The 14,428-nt window shown below is 48.6% G+C and overlaps 1 protein-coding gene across 9 annotated transcripts in view; it reads left to right on the forward strand.

The window, feature by feature from the left end:
• Nucleotides 1–14,428, forward strand: part of TIAM1 (TIAM Rac1 associated GEF 1) — a 373,738-nt gene that overhangs the window by 105,482 nt on the left and 253,828 nt on the right. For 4 of the 9 annotated variants that reach the window (XM_078053766.1, XM_078054151.1, XM_078054194.1 and 1 more), the window contains one exon: nucleotides 10,287–10,416. The exons of 4 other annotated variants lie outside the window; for them this stretch is intronic. The gene's annotated coding sequence lies outside the window, so the exon portion shown is untranslated. Of the gene's footprint in view, nucleotides 1–9,531; nucleotides 9,547–10,286; nucleotides 10,417–14,428 lie in introns of those variants that run through there. One more of the 9 variants, XM_078053802.1, reaches the window with a different exon arrangement.

The following is a 14,428-nucleotide window of genomic DNA, read 5'->3' on the forward strand; positions in this document are numbered from 1 at the left end:
CTTTGTAAACATCTGTTTTAACAAGTGTTTAACATTCCATGGAGGGCTGTACCGGGGTTTACTGAACTCTCATTTTCATGCATTTTGTACCTCACATTGGGTTTGGTGAGTGTATTAGTCAGGGTTCTCCAGAGAGACAGAGCCAATAGGATATATTATATATATATATCCATAATCATGCAATTATGGAAGCCAAGAAGTCCCATTATCTGCCTGCCATCTGCAAGCTGAAGAATCAGGATAGCCAGTGGTATCATTTAGTGAAGGCCTGAGAACCAAGGGCACCTGCGTCTGAGGGCAGGTGATGGGTGTCCCAGCTCGAACAGAGAGACTTTGCCCTTCCTCCACCTCTTTGTTCTGTTCAAGCCGTCAGTGGATTGGATGATGTCCACGTGTATTAGTGAGGGCAATCTTCTTAACTCAGTCTCAAATGCTAATCTTTCCGAGGAGCACCCTCACAGACGCACCCAGAAATAATGTCTTACCAACTCCCTAGGCATCCTTTGGTCCAGTCAGGTTGACATGTAAGATTCACCGTCACAGTGAGGGATGTGGAAGGGGGATTTACCAGGAGAATTTGACCCTGTGCACTTGTCGGGGTTAGAAGTCTGTGGAAGGCTATTGTCTCTGTGTCTGACTGGGCATGCCGTCAGGAAGGAAATGCAGTTGGAGCCTGAAGAGCCCCGTGGTGCTGAAGCTCAGTCTGTCTCTCACCTCGATGACTTGGGGTGACGTGCAGAAGACCCCACGCCCTTGCCCTTGGAGCTCCCCATGTGCCTACCTCAGGAGCTGGAACCGCCCTGACCTTGTCTGCTTCTCCACTGTGCTTTCCGATCCCGGGCACACTCTGCTCATGGCTGGCCCTAAGCTAAGACCCTCCAAGAGAGGGGATTCTGGGAAACGCAGCTCCTAGTTAGCTACAGCGACACAGAACAAACCCCTCGGTGCTCCTCTGTAATTCTTACTGTATTTTTCCAAAATACCTCGGTGGCTGTCGGTATTCCATATGGCACCTTTTCTAAATTTTGGATCATTTCCTTAGGATAGATCTGCAGAAGAGGAATTACTGGATCAAAGAGTCTAAATATTTAATTTTTAATTTTTAATTTTTTAAAAAGATTTCATTTATTTATTTGAGAGAGAATGAGAGAGAGAGAGAACATGAGGGGGGAAGGTCAGAGGGAGAAGTAGACTCCCTGCTGAGCAGGGAGCCCGACGTGGGGCTCAATCCTGGGACGCCAGGATCATGACCTGAGCCGAAGACAGTCGCTTAGCCAACTGAGCCACCCAGGCACCCAAAGAGACTAAATATTTTTTTTTTTAAGATTTTACTTATTTATTTAACACAGAGAGAGAGAGAGCACGAGCACAAGCAGGGGGAGTGGGAGAGGGAGAAGCAGGCTCCCCGAGGAGCAGGGAGCCCAATGCGGGACTCGATCCCAGGACCCCGGGATCATGACCCGAGCTGAAGACAAGACGCTTAATGACTGAGCCATCCAGGAGCCCCGAGACTAAATATTTTTAAGAGTCTTTATGTGTTACCAGTTGATGCAGAGAAGGTCGTATTAGTCATGCCACCAGGCGGAGTGTGAAAAATCTCATCTTACCGCCACGGGGCTGGTACTGAGCACTGTGTTCTCTCCCCTTTAGTATCTTGAGGTTTCCATTTGTTTATTCCTGTCTGTTAAAGTAAAGGCCTTCCCCCTTTTTAATTAAATTGACATTGCAACAAGCAAAGACTGGTAGAAGGTGTGTGCTTTGAACCTTGAGAGAATCACTGAATCGATATTGTGAGTAATAGGTAAACCGCCCTCTCCTATTTTGGGGACTGGCTAATCATCATGGCAATAAAATGAAAGGGCTAATTAGTTGACACAGATAGAGGAATGGGGATTAGCAACTTTGTAGTGAACCTTAGAAGCTCATTTGGTGCAAAGCTGCAAAGTAGCCACACTTAGTTTCTATAGAGTGTTTTGGGATAGTTTTTTGATGGCAAGGAGCCGATTTTTTGCTTTCTCTTTTTAAAAAGTTTTGTTTTCTCTGCACAAGAACAGCTTTAATTTTCATGACTTCTAACCCTAAAAACATAATGTCAGTTTTGTTTCTCGTTGTTTGTCTTTCCCTCTGTGTCATCGGTCCTGTTGATCGCAGGCTCTGGCCCTTAAACCTCTTGTCATTACTGTTCCGATGACTTTTCTTCCTCGTTAATTTTCACTAGGAACTGGCGTGCAACCAGACCTTCATGGAAACCGCTGTTGTCTATGATTCCGTGTCAAGCAGAATGCTTGGGCTCTGTGTTGTGGCTCCTGGCTTACCGAGAGTTGAGTTTGTGAAGCAAATGTTAGACCACATTCCACCAACTTCTGAGTTTTAAGCCTGATTTAATATTCCCTTTAAAGAATGGACCACAGTTGGTGTCTTCCCCAGCTGCCCACAATCAAGCAGGCAACCTACTGACCCAGTTTTAACATAAATCAAACTTAACATTTTCTTAAATCAAAAAATTAAAATGTGTATGTTTTCTAACTCACACAGTGAGCTGAGATTTATTGCCTTTGGCTGTGTGCTTAGTTGTCCCGAAAATAGAATGATTCTGTGGAGCCCCAAGCCCTTGAGGGTAGCTTCTCATGTGGGGAAAGGAGGGTGGGGTGGCCTTTCCTCTCTACCCTGGCCACCTGAACTGTCGAAGAGGGATCCCTGGGACCAGCATCACACCTGCATTATCTGGGCGCTTGTTAGCAGGGCAGAGTCTCAGGCCTCACCCAGGTGAACTGGCATCTGCATTTTCCCAAGGAATTGATCTCAATTGATGCCTATGCTCGGTCCAGGGTAGGGAGCTCTGTCCTGGAGAAGGCTATCTGATCTGCTCTGCACCCATGGCCAGTTACCTTTTGCAGCCATCCGGTTACCTCCTGGCCGGGCTTTGCTCTAGGAAGACCCAGACCTCTGGAGTGGCCTCCATTTCATTGATCTGCATACTGAGATTTGTTAAAATTCTTGGAAACCCTTGGAAGCAGTGGCTTCAGTCCCTCTGACTTCTCTGTTAGTGATGTCAGACGGAGCAGAGCCTGCTCTCCTCACCGGGGCATCCTGCTGGGTCTGGGGGCATCCTGCTGGAGCGCGTGGCCAGGACAGGAATTATCGGGAGGGTGAGGGGGCTTGAGGTTAGGTCTCTTGTTTGTACATTAGAAAATACACAAAACATAACATTCATCCCAACCTTTTCTAAGTGTATAGTTCAGTAGAAACAATTTACCTTGCTGTGCAACCAACCTGCAGAGCTTCATCTTGCAAAACAGAAACTCCCAACACATAAGACAGCAATCGCCACTCTCCCCTCCCCCCACCCCTGGCCACCACCTTCTGCTTTCTGTCTCTGTGGACCTGCCTACTCTGCGTCCCTCACGTAAGTGGAATCACATAGTATTCGTCCTTTCGTGTCTGGCTTATTTCACTTAGCATGATGTCCTCAACGTTCATCCACGTCATAGCACGTGTCAGACTTTCCTTCCTTTCTAAGGCTGAATAATATTCCGTTGTATGTATGAACCCCATTTTGTTTACCCAGTCGTCCGTCCATGGACATTTGGGCCGCCTCCACCTTTTGGTTGTTGTGCATCATGCTGCTGTGCCCGAGTTTGGCTATTAAGCCGCCACAAACCGGACGTGAGATCTCCGACAAATCCCCAAACTTAGGCACCTCAGTTTTCAGTACTTTAAAAATAAGAAACGCAGACCTGATGCTTTCAAGCATTTTTTTAAAAAATGATTTATTTATTTGGGGGGGAGGGGCAAAGGGAGAGGGAGAGAATCTCCCGCAGACTCTGTGCTGAGCCTGGAGCCCAACGAGGGGCTCGATCTCATGACCTTGAGATCATGACCTGAGCCGAAATCAAGAGTTGGATGCTCAACCGACTGAGCCACCCAGGCGCCCCTCAAGCATTCTTTTTTAAAATTCTAGTTATTGGATACTAAGTAAAATAAAATCTGCATTTGTTTATTAAAAAAATTATATGTCTTCTAAAGATTTTCATGGTTTCTCCTAATGATATCATTCACTGTTTTTTTTTTTTAAAGATTTTATTTATTTATTTGACACAGAGAGATATAGCGAGAGAGGGAACACAAGCAGGGGGAGTGGGAGAGGGAGAAGCAGGCTTCCCGCCGAGCAGGGAGCCCGATGCAGGACTCGATCCCAGGACTCCGGGATCATGACCTGAGCTGAAGGCAGACGCTTAACGACTGAGCCACCCAGGTGCCCTTCATTCACTGTTCTTGAACAGACTTCATTTTTTTTTTTTTTTTAAGTGATCTCTTCACCCAAAGTGGGGCTTGGATTCATGACCCCAAGATCAAGAGTTGCATGCTCCACTGACTGAGTCAGCCATACATCCCCATATTGTTTTTGAATATCTGTAACAACAGAACTTCTTAAACTGTTTTGAACAGTTTTATTGAGATATAATTCACTTACTCTGCAATTCACCACTTAAAGTGTATGATCCAAGGATTTTTAGTATGTTTTCAGGGTTGTGGGATTATTACCCCAGTCAATTTCAAAACATTTCTATCACCTCCCAAAAACCTGTACCGTCAACATTCCCGCCTCCATTTCCCTCCACCCCCCCCCCCCCGCCCCCCACCACTTGTCTACTTTCTGTCTCTCTGGATTTGCCCGTTCTGGACATTTCCTATTAATATGATGATACAACATGTGATCTTTTGTGACTGGCTTCTTTCACTCAGCATAATGTTTGCAAGGTCTCTGTGTAACTTTCTAGGGTTTCAGCTGATCTCACATGTGAGAGATTCATTTATCACCATCTGGGCGCTCCTTACGCCATGAGCCAGATGCAGGGCTGGGGCCTAGACCTTCGGCAGTGAATACTAGACTCATTCCCCGGGCTGCACAGCACTCTCGGTCTTGTGGGGATGATGAGCATTAACTGGATTATTACACAGATATTAGTCACCGGGGGCTGACTTCTGTAATGGAGAAAACTTGGATACTTTGAAAATGTGTAACGGGGAAGGTGAGGGAGGCTACTCTGAATTAATGTTTGCCGAAATCTTTAAGACAGCACTGTCCAGGGGCGCCTGGGGGGCTCAGTTGGTTAAGCGTTCGACTCTTGGTTTCTGCTCAGGTCATGATCTCAGGCTTGCGAGATCGAACCCCGTGTTGGGCTCTGCTCTCAGCTCGGAGTCTGCTTGGGTTTCTCTCTCTCCCTCTCCCTCTGCCCCTCCCCTCACTCATGCGTGCTCTCTAAATAAATAAATGAATAAAAAAATGAATAAAATCTTATTAAAAAAACTACAGCACTGTCCACACATCTCATAGTGGGAAATCCCTTCCATCAGTGTTTATACGAAGTGACCAGTAGACAGCGGTGACACGGTAAAGGGTGAGACTCAGTCTGTGTCCTTGAAGAGCTCACCCCGACGGAGGGGCAGATAGCCATCTGTGCCGAGTGCCGGTCGGCATGATGCTGGGCCATGGGCCAGTCTCCCTGAAGCACTCAAAGGAATCTTTAGGGGGTGGTGACGATGATGTTTGATTAAGGTTTTGGAAAACGAGTAAAAGTTCTTTTGGAAGCCAGTATGTGCATGGCGGGAAAGCAACATCGAAGTAGAGGTTGCGAGCACAAGTGTGAAGATACTCAGTGGGTTCATGGGGCAGGAGCATTGAGGAGCGTCTTGTGGCTGAAGCATGGAGAATGGCCACAGAAGGTAGGCTGCTTCCAGTTTGTGAAGTAACTTAAAGCAAAGGTTAGAAGCTTTGACCTGTAGACCTCAGAGTTTCAGCTTTTAATTCTGAGGACCCTTGCTCAGTGCATTCCCCTCCTAGCCCTGACTCACCGCGAGTGGGAGTGGGGGTGGCAGGTCCCATAGAGTCCCTTCTAGAAGGCCGAGACTCGGAAGTGTCAACGTGGAGGGCATCAGAGCTTTCCCAAGCAGTAAATGATCAGGCCGATCCCAGGGATTCACGGGGACATAGAAACAGGACGCTGGGAGACAGGGGAAGAGAGATGAATGGTACCAGCAGCTGTAGGCTATAGAGTGTTCCCGGGCCCAGACTTCTGGGTGGAGAGGGCTGCTGTGAGCTCTCCGTTATGGGCAGTCACTGTCATATTCTACTGCCTGGTAAGTAGGTGGGAGACTGTGGACAAGTCCCTCACGGCTTTAGGGCCCATTTCATCACACAACGCGAGATCTAGGCTTCAACGGAATGATCCAGAACGGTCAGGAATGTCGGGGCATGCAAGGTCCATCTTAAGCTCCCATCTTAAGGCAGTCTGACCATTGTGCTGTATTTTGGTGCATCACCGCCCAGGGCCATTTGCAGATTCTTTCTTTTATTCGTCCAACATGACATTTGTTGCATGCCCCAGGCTCCAGTCCGTGTGCATTCAGAGACGGATGCGTTCCTGCCCTCAAGCAGCTCCCTGTGTAATCAGAGAGGAAGCGCGGGTTGGCAGGCTTAGAACCCGAACGTCAGCAGGCCTCACTGGCATGTGGAGGCTGGTCGCAGTCGGTCACAGCTTGTCCTTCCTTTGTTGGCATACCTCCATCAGCCCCACACTCTAGGAGCCGCTCGAAGGACTGTCTTGCTCAAATCTTTACGATGAGAGTGTCCAAGTCCGTGCCGAGGGGCGAGTTGCATGCCGAAGTGCTGGAGAATGGCTGTCTGCCCCCTGAGATGTTATCATCTGGGAACCGAAGTGACAGGGTCGGGTCTCGAGACTGGCCAAGCCTCATGACACAGCTCCTTCAAGGTCTACCGTAAGTCACGCTCCCCTTCCTATGGTATCCATCCCATGAGAGAGTACCGTGTTACTCTATCTTGGTACCCTATGATTTTTCCTCACAGTACAGTGTTAGAGTCTGAAATGGTCTCGTGTCTTTCGTAGTGGTGGCCTGAGAGTTGCATTCTTATACGTATTGATTGACTCACTGCTTGAGCAGCTTGACCTAGGATTCGAGGCCTGGCAGTCTGGCCACAGTCCAGCTCCTAGCCACCATGTGTATGTTTGTTTTGTCTCTGTCAACAAGAATATCGGCTCTGTGCAACTTGTCTCACAGGACCAACAACCTTCATGCTTAGTGGGCTCACGAAAGATGGTGACCGAATGAGCAAGAGATCAGTGAGTGGTCAGGGAGAGCTCCTTGAGGCAGGGAGGCATGGGCTAGTGAGTGCAGGGGGTGGGGGCTGCAGGTGGACATGTGCGACATTCCTGGAACATTCATGGATGGGGTGAACTCGGGCACAAGGGATCATGTGCTTTAGGGTCGCGGGAGAGGGAAGTGAGAGAGACCAGCCTGGAGAGGTAGATAGATGGGCTTCTCCAAAAAAGATGTTCCTGTTATAGGTAGAACGCCCAACAGAGTCCTTCTAAGTGTGATTGGGGAGCCAGCTTTGTCAGAATGTGGAGGTACTTGTTAAAAATACACCATTTATTGCCTCGGCATCTGGGGTCAGGGGCCTGGTGATCTGCATTCTAATGCTCTTGCCAGGTGAGGCGACTACACCCTGATGCTTGGGAACCACTGCCCTGACAGACAAGGAAACTGTTAGTAAGATCTTAAAATTATTTTTATCTTTCAGTTTTTCTTCATAATCCCCTAGCCCTCACCCCAGCACCGAGTCTGAAATGGAGTTGTAAAGTAACATAGACCCAAGCTAACACAGGAGAGTATGCTAGTGTCTGTGGGCTGATTTAGTTCCTTGTGAGAGCCTTCTTCCTGGTTTGCGGAGGAACAGCTTCTGTTGTATGCTCATATGGCAGAGAGAGAGAGAGAGAGAGAGCATCGCTTTCTTTCTTGTCTTATAAGAACACCGATCCCATTCCTGAGGGCTCCACCCTCATGACCCCAATCACCTCCCTAAAGCCATCTCCAAATACTCTCATATTGGGTTTGAAGGCTTTTAACATAGGAGTTTTAGGGGAGGACACAAACATTCGGTCTGTGGCAGTCCTTTGTGTGTTTAGCTCTTTGTGTGTGTCTTGTCTTTGGGACTTTTGCTTGTAGGCTATAGTTGTTTTCTAGGGCTCCTGTAACAAATCACCATCAACTTGGTGGTTTAAAGCAACAGAAGTTTATTCTCTCATATTTCTGGAGGTCAGAAGTCCAAAATCAAGGTGTTGGCAGGTTCATACTCCTTCTGAAGGCTCTAGGGAAGATTTTAGCTTCTGGTGGCTCCTGGTAATTTCTGGCATTCCTTGTCTTGTGATTGCAACACCCAGTTTCTGCCTGTGTCTTCACATGACCACCTTCTCTGTGTGTCCTCTCTTCTTATAGTGCACCAGCCATTGGATTTAGGGCTTGTCCTAATCCATTGTGAATTCATCTTCACTTAATTATATCTGCAAAGACCCTATTTCCAAATAGGTTCACCTTCTGAAGTTACATGGACACAACTGGGTAGACATAAATTTTAGGGGGGCAGTATTTGACCCACTACCTGTAAGGTTTGGTTCTGAAGGCAGTTCTACTTTGTTGATTAAAGATTTAAGAAGCATATACTTGGGGGGCGCCTGGGTGGCTCAGTTGGTTAAGCGACTGCCTTCGGCTCAGGTCATGACCCTGGAGTCTCTGGATTGAGTCCCGCAGCGGGCTCCCTGCTCGGCAGGGAGTCCGCTTCTCCCTCTGACCCTAACCCCTCTTATGTGCTCTCTCTCATTCTCTCTATCTCAAATAAATAAATAAATCTAAAAAAAAAAAAGAAAAAAAAGAAGCATATACTTGGTCAAAGGGACCTCCACCAATAACCCTAACAACAACAAGGCAACAAGTCAGGTGGCCATTTCAATTCCAAATTTCAATTCTAAATTCGTCCATTGTTTTGGACAATCTTGCGTGCTTTCCTGAGAACGTATATTGAATTCATTTATCTTCAGAGTCTTCAGGGAGAACAGTTGATTGCATACGAGTTGCTGGAAAATTCTTTCATGGATATCCCTTAAGTCAGCTTCCCTGAAATAGTCAGCTGATTCTTTATGCTCAATTTCTGGAGATTTTTTTGGAGCTTGTGTTCACTGGCTTCCAGAAGGGGTGTCAAGAAGGTGGGAGGCTCTGGCCCACGGGTCCTTTCCACAGGTACAGTGGCTGATCTGACCATCCTGGGCCATGCGTGTTGGCTCTGAGTTTTCTTGCTTTCCAATCCTGTTTTCTGTACCATGACATAATCTTATGTGACAAAATCGGGAGTATGCTTCTAATCCAGTTGCTAATCCAGTTCTAATCCATTTGCCAGGTTCTCAGGTAGCTGAGGCTCTCCTGAAGATATTTTTCCTCAAGTTACTCTTTCTTAAATTGCATAGTAGTTTCTTAAAAGGATGTGATGTGGTTAATTTAGCTGATTCTTCTGGTTCAGCATTCAGTTTTCCACTTTTCGTTTTACTAGCTGTGGGGCTTATGAACTTCCTTACATGTACATCTTTGCATCTTTTATTATATCTTTAGGTATAAACCTTTGTATCCTTTATTTTGTCTTTAGCTCTGTTCGTGAAGGATCAAGATCTGGGGGAGGGTGACATTTAGCTGGAGGTAGGTTTTCTGTTTGAATACATGTTTAAGATGGTACATCAGTATGCAAGATGTGGGGCGCATGGGTGGCTCAGTCGGTTAAGCATCTGACTCTTGATTTCGGCTCAGGTTGTGATCTCAGGGTCCTGAGATTGAGAGCTGGGCGTGGAGCCTGCTTGAGATTCTCTCTCTCCTCCTCCCTCTGGCTCTCCCCAACCCCACACGCTCTCACGCTCTCTCTCTCCTTCTAAAATATATATATGCAAGATGTGTCACCATCCTGCTTCTAATCACGACTGTTTAATGACGACACATCTTTTGCTTATTGGTACCTGTGAATATTTCAATGATTTTACTTTGCTTTAAATAAAATTTCTCATGCATTCGTGGACAGGTTAAGAGAATTGCCACTGTTGAGTGGCATCTTTTGTACTGTGTTCTCTTGCATGGTCTAGGTTCATTGCCACTGTACAGAGGAGGAGGGAGGGGGCTAGAGGTGTGCTGTTACATGGCCAAGGTCTCACGCGCGGTGGGGCTGAGCTGTTTCTGGAACAGAAGCCTGTCCAGGACGTGGAGGGGACTGGCCAGCGTGGCCATGCCTGGCCCTGTGTGGGGAACGAGGAGCGCAGAGTGGTTTGCTGGAAACTTCAGCCTGTGATTACCAGGATAGACTGCTCAGTGGGTGGCTGGGGGGCCTGGGACAGAGCCGGGCTTCAAAGCCACCTGAGCTTGTAACCTTCACCCTCCTCTCTTCCCATCAGATGCAGTTAGAGAAAGGACAGTTCCGTGAGGCCTCGCCACGCAGCCAGCTCCGAAGGGCTGTCTTTGAGACCGAGTTCTGTGCAGAGGCCTGAGCCGTGGGTGTCAGCGGGCTGCCTTTCTTCTCTGGAGGTATGTTTTCCTCCGCATTTCCCGCAGGGCTCCCAGGAGAAGGTTGTTTCTCAGTTTCCTTTTCATTTGGGGTGACCCCTCTGACTTGTTTAAAGCTGGGCTAAGCTTGCTGCTCAACTTTCTGATCACAGCTTCTGTGTGGTTGTTCTGAAAGCTGCAGAGGGCTCGCCTTTCATCTGGAATCTTGTGCTCTCCCTCGCTGGGCGCTGCGGCCTTGCTTCTGTCCAGAGCTGCTGGGGCTGGAGAGGGGGACACCCAGGGGTGTCCCCACATCCATTTTGGTAGCTGGTGCGTACACCTGACTCAAGACGGCAGCTGTTCTGGGTGCATTTGGAAGCCCCAGAGCCTTCTGCCCTGGGCTACTGCATCGGTCCCTCTGCTTCATTCATTCATTCATTCATTCATTCGTTCATTCATTCATTCATTCATTATTTTGAGAGAGAGAAAGACAGAGCATAAGCAAGGGGGGGGCAGAGGGAGAGGGAGAAGCAGACTCCCTGCTGCGCAGGGAGCCCGACTTGGGGCTCGATCCCGGGACCCCGGGATCATGACCTGAGCCAAAGGCAGACGCTTAACGACTGAGCCACCCAGGCGCCCCATCGGTCTCTCTGCTTGTCTTGCCCTCTCACCATCTGTCTTAAGCCGACAGCCAGAGGGTGCCTTTTAGCTCAGTGTCACTCTGCTCAGAACCTTCCAGTTCTTTCCAGCCGCCCCACATAAAGACCAAGGTACTCGCAGTGGTTTCCAGGTGGACACGTGTGGCCCTCTGTTCTCCCCCTCCCTCCCCTTGCTTACTGGGCTCCTGCCTGTTGCTCAGATGTCTGGGGACAAACACCCTCCCCACAGCCTTTGTGCCGGCTGTCTTCCACCTGGAGCAGTCTTCTCTGGGGAGCCCCGTGGTGGGCCCCTCCACTCCTCCCGGTCTGGGCTCTATCGGGTCTCTGTTTCAGTGACACTGTCCCCAGTCATCCTGTTGAAAACCACCCCGAATGTGTCCCCCATGTCCCTGACCCGGTAGAGAGAATGTGGCCTCGAGTGGTGGTCATGTCCCTGGCGACCGTAGGTGTGAGCTGACCTGCGGGTGTTCTGGAATGTACACATCTGTTCTGTGTGTGATGGCAGGAGTTTTCTTCTTGCAGAATCCTACTAGCTACCGTGTGTTTCATTCCTGTGACTTGTGGGATCCTTGCTTGGCTCGTATGAAATGTAAATTTGATTCACTTGAGAGGCCACTACCAGGTGCCCTCCCATAGTCCCCCGAACGGAAGTGGCATCAGAAGATTTTTGCATTTCCAGCCGTGAGGCCCTCTGGCTGTTAAGTCTGATGGTGGAATTTAACTCTCTAGTTAGTAATGGGTTGTGAGACACTTGTGCGAAGTAAGTCTCCAGGTTTATCTCGGCTCGATGAGAAGTATTGGGTCTCGCAAACCAACAGGTTAGTACTCCTTGGTTCAGGGGCCTAGGTTTCAGACAGAATGAGAACTGCTCTGTTGAATTTCAGGGGCAGGTGGATTGTTATGAAAGTCCCTACTGGGCTCCAAGCGGCTCTTTTCAGCTGGGTCTGATCCGCTTCCAAGGAGGGGAGGAGGGTCAACTTGGACCCCCCACTCTTTCCCAGCGTTTTAATCGAATGTCCTCATTTCCAGTTTCCGTATGTATCTGTTTATTGTTTACTGTGTGTGAAGCAATGGAGTTGGGTGTTGGGGCTCTTGGGGATGATTCCTGTCTTCAGGGAGCTTATAATTTGCTGGAGAAGGTAGACACAATCATCAATACTGAGGGTATACAAAACTTGAATATGCATCCAAGTATAAGCAAAGTGGGGTGAAAGCCCTGAGCAGGGAGATCACTTTTGCCAAGCATTAAAGATCACTTTGCAGGATGGACAGCACTCGAGGCACATCCTGCTGCATAAGTGGACTTCTAGCAAGCATTGGGCAGGGGCAGGACTCCATGGGGATGGGATGCAGGGATGGATGAGCCGCCTAAGGGAGATGGTGGAGGTGAAAATGCAGGACTCCATAGCAGAAGAGGAGAGCTGTCCTCTGGGGCCAGTGTGTAGGGTTTGTGAGGGGCCGTGTGGGAAGGAAAAGGGAAAGTGCAGTTGGGGTCACGTTGCAGAGACCTTTTTAAAGGAAGCACCACGGAGCTTGAATTTTACCAGCAGAAGATGGATAACCACCGGAAGTCTGCCAGGAGGGGAGAATGAGATCCACGATCTGTCTATTAGAGAACCCTAGGGTAGCATCAGGAAGGCTAGCTGGCTGGGGGTGGTCTAGGTGACGGGGAGGCTAGTTAGGAGCTGGTTTCCACGACCTGGTTAGAGATGAGCTTGGGCTGGGCAGTGGCCGAGAAACAGTCATGGTGGGAAAAGATGGAGAAGACTGGGTGAAGAAAGCATTCTTCTGGCTCGTGGCCCCAAACAGGCCACTTTTCTCCCCAAACCACTCAGGAGCTCAAAAGACCAAAATCTTGGGGTGCCCGGCTGGCTCAGTTGGTGGGGCGTGCAACTCTTGATCTTGGGGTTGTGAGTTCAAGCCCCACTTTGGATGCAGAGATTACCTAAAAAAAAAAAAAAGACCAAATTCTCCTCCTTAGTCGATGAAATGGAGCTAAAACCAGAGGAGGCCATAGCAAGCCTACCTTCTCACTGTGTGGAGGGAGGATAGAAAACTCTTGGTGCCTGAGAAAAGCAGTGTGTTGACTTGAGTTGCACTGGGGACATTGGCAGCTAGCATCACTAAGGGATCACCCGCCTCCCTCACCCCTGGATTAGAAATGGGAGGGAGAGAAGGGCCACCTGCTTCAACTTTTTCCATGTGGACCTACCGACTTGGAGAGAATATTTGGGATAGCTATAGTTTCTAGAAAGTGACTCGTTAACTAACTCAGTGGATTTGTTTAGATTAGACCCTAGTTTTCATATCTGGAAGGAACACATGCTTCGGTGAGAGTCATGGATATTATTATTGGCGTTGTTAGTAAGATAATAAGATCTTAATACCTCACTTTACTAAAAATTCCCAGCCTTGTGTTAAGCATTTTATAAATGTGTCTTATATAGAATTCTTTTTTTTTTTTTTTAAAGATTTTATTTATTTATTTAACAGAGAGAGAGATAGCGAGAGCAGGAACACAAGCAGAGGAGTGGGAGAGGGAGAAGCAGGCTTCCCGCGGAGCAGGGAGCCCGATGTGGGGCTCGATCCCAGGACCTGGGATCATGACCTGAGCCGAAGGCAGACGCTTAACGACTGAGCCACCCAGGCGCCCCTAGAATTCTATAAGGATTCTCTCTTTCTTTGGAGCCTGCAGGGTAAGAAGACCCTCTAAAATTCTCTCTCCCCCCATTTATTTTATACGGGGTGCTTTTTTGGGCTTTCGTTTTAGTTTTCCAGGTAGGAGACACTCATTTTTGGAAGGATCACACAGAACATTCCCCATGTCTCAGGGGTGCACCTTTTCTAGTGGCTTCCTGGCCACCTGACCACAGAGGGCTTTCTCGGGGCCTGTTGGCAGGAGGGCTCCTCAGAGTAATTGGTTATTTCAAATGGTGATTGCTTTCTCCTCCTCCTGTGGGCGGTGTGTGTCCACCTACACATTCCGGGACTCTCTTAGTTGGCTTGATGGATTTGTTTGGACATGACCTTTCTCAGTTCCTCTTCCCCTGGGTTTTTGCCTGCTGAGGAAATGATCCCCAGATCCCATCCATCTGCACTGGTGGCAACAGAAGAGAGAATTTCTCTTTCCTATGGTCCAGGTCCAACTGCGCGGACACCTGTCCTTCAGAGGCTCATATGGTTCTGGTTGGTATCCCTTCCCGACACAGAGACTTTTTTTTACCTCGTGGTTCTGGAAGTCATCAGGTTGGACGCGGGACAAGGAGGAGGCGCTGGAGGGTCCTCGGCTGACCTGGGATGCTTTTATGGATTGCACCCTGGACACAGAGGAAGAGCCGGTCCCCCCCACCTCCATCCGCAACCTGGCCCTGTGAGGACGTGTTTCCCGTTTGTGG

This window comes from Halichoerus grypus, chromosome 1, assembly GCF_964656455.1.
Source record: "Halichoerus grypus chromosome 1, mHalGry1.hap1.1, whole genome shotgun sequence".
Taxonomy (NCBI): domain Eukaryota; kingdom Metazoa; phylum Chordata; class Mammalia; order Carnivora; family Phocidae; genus Halichoerus; species Halichoerus grypus.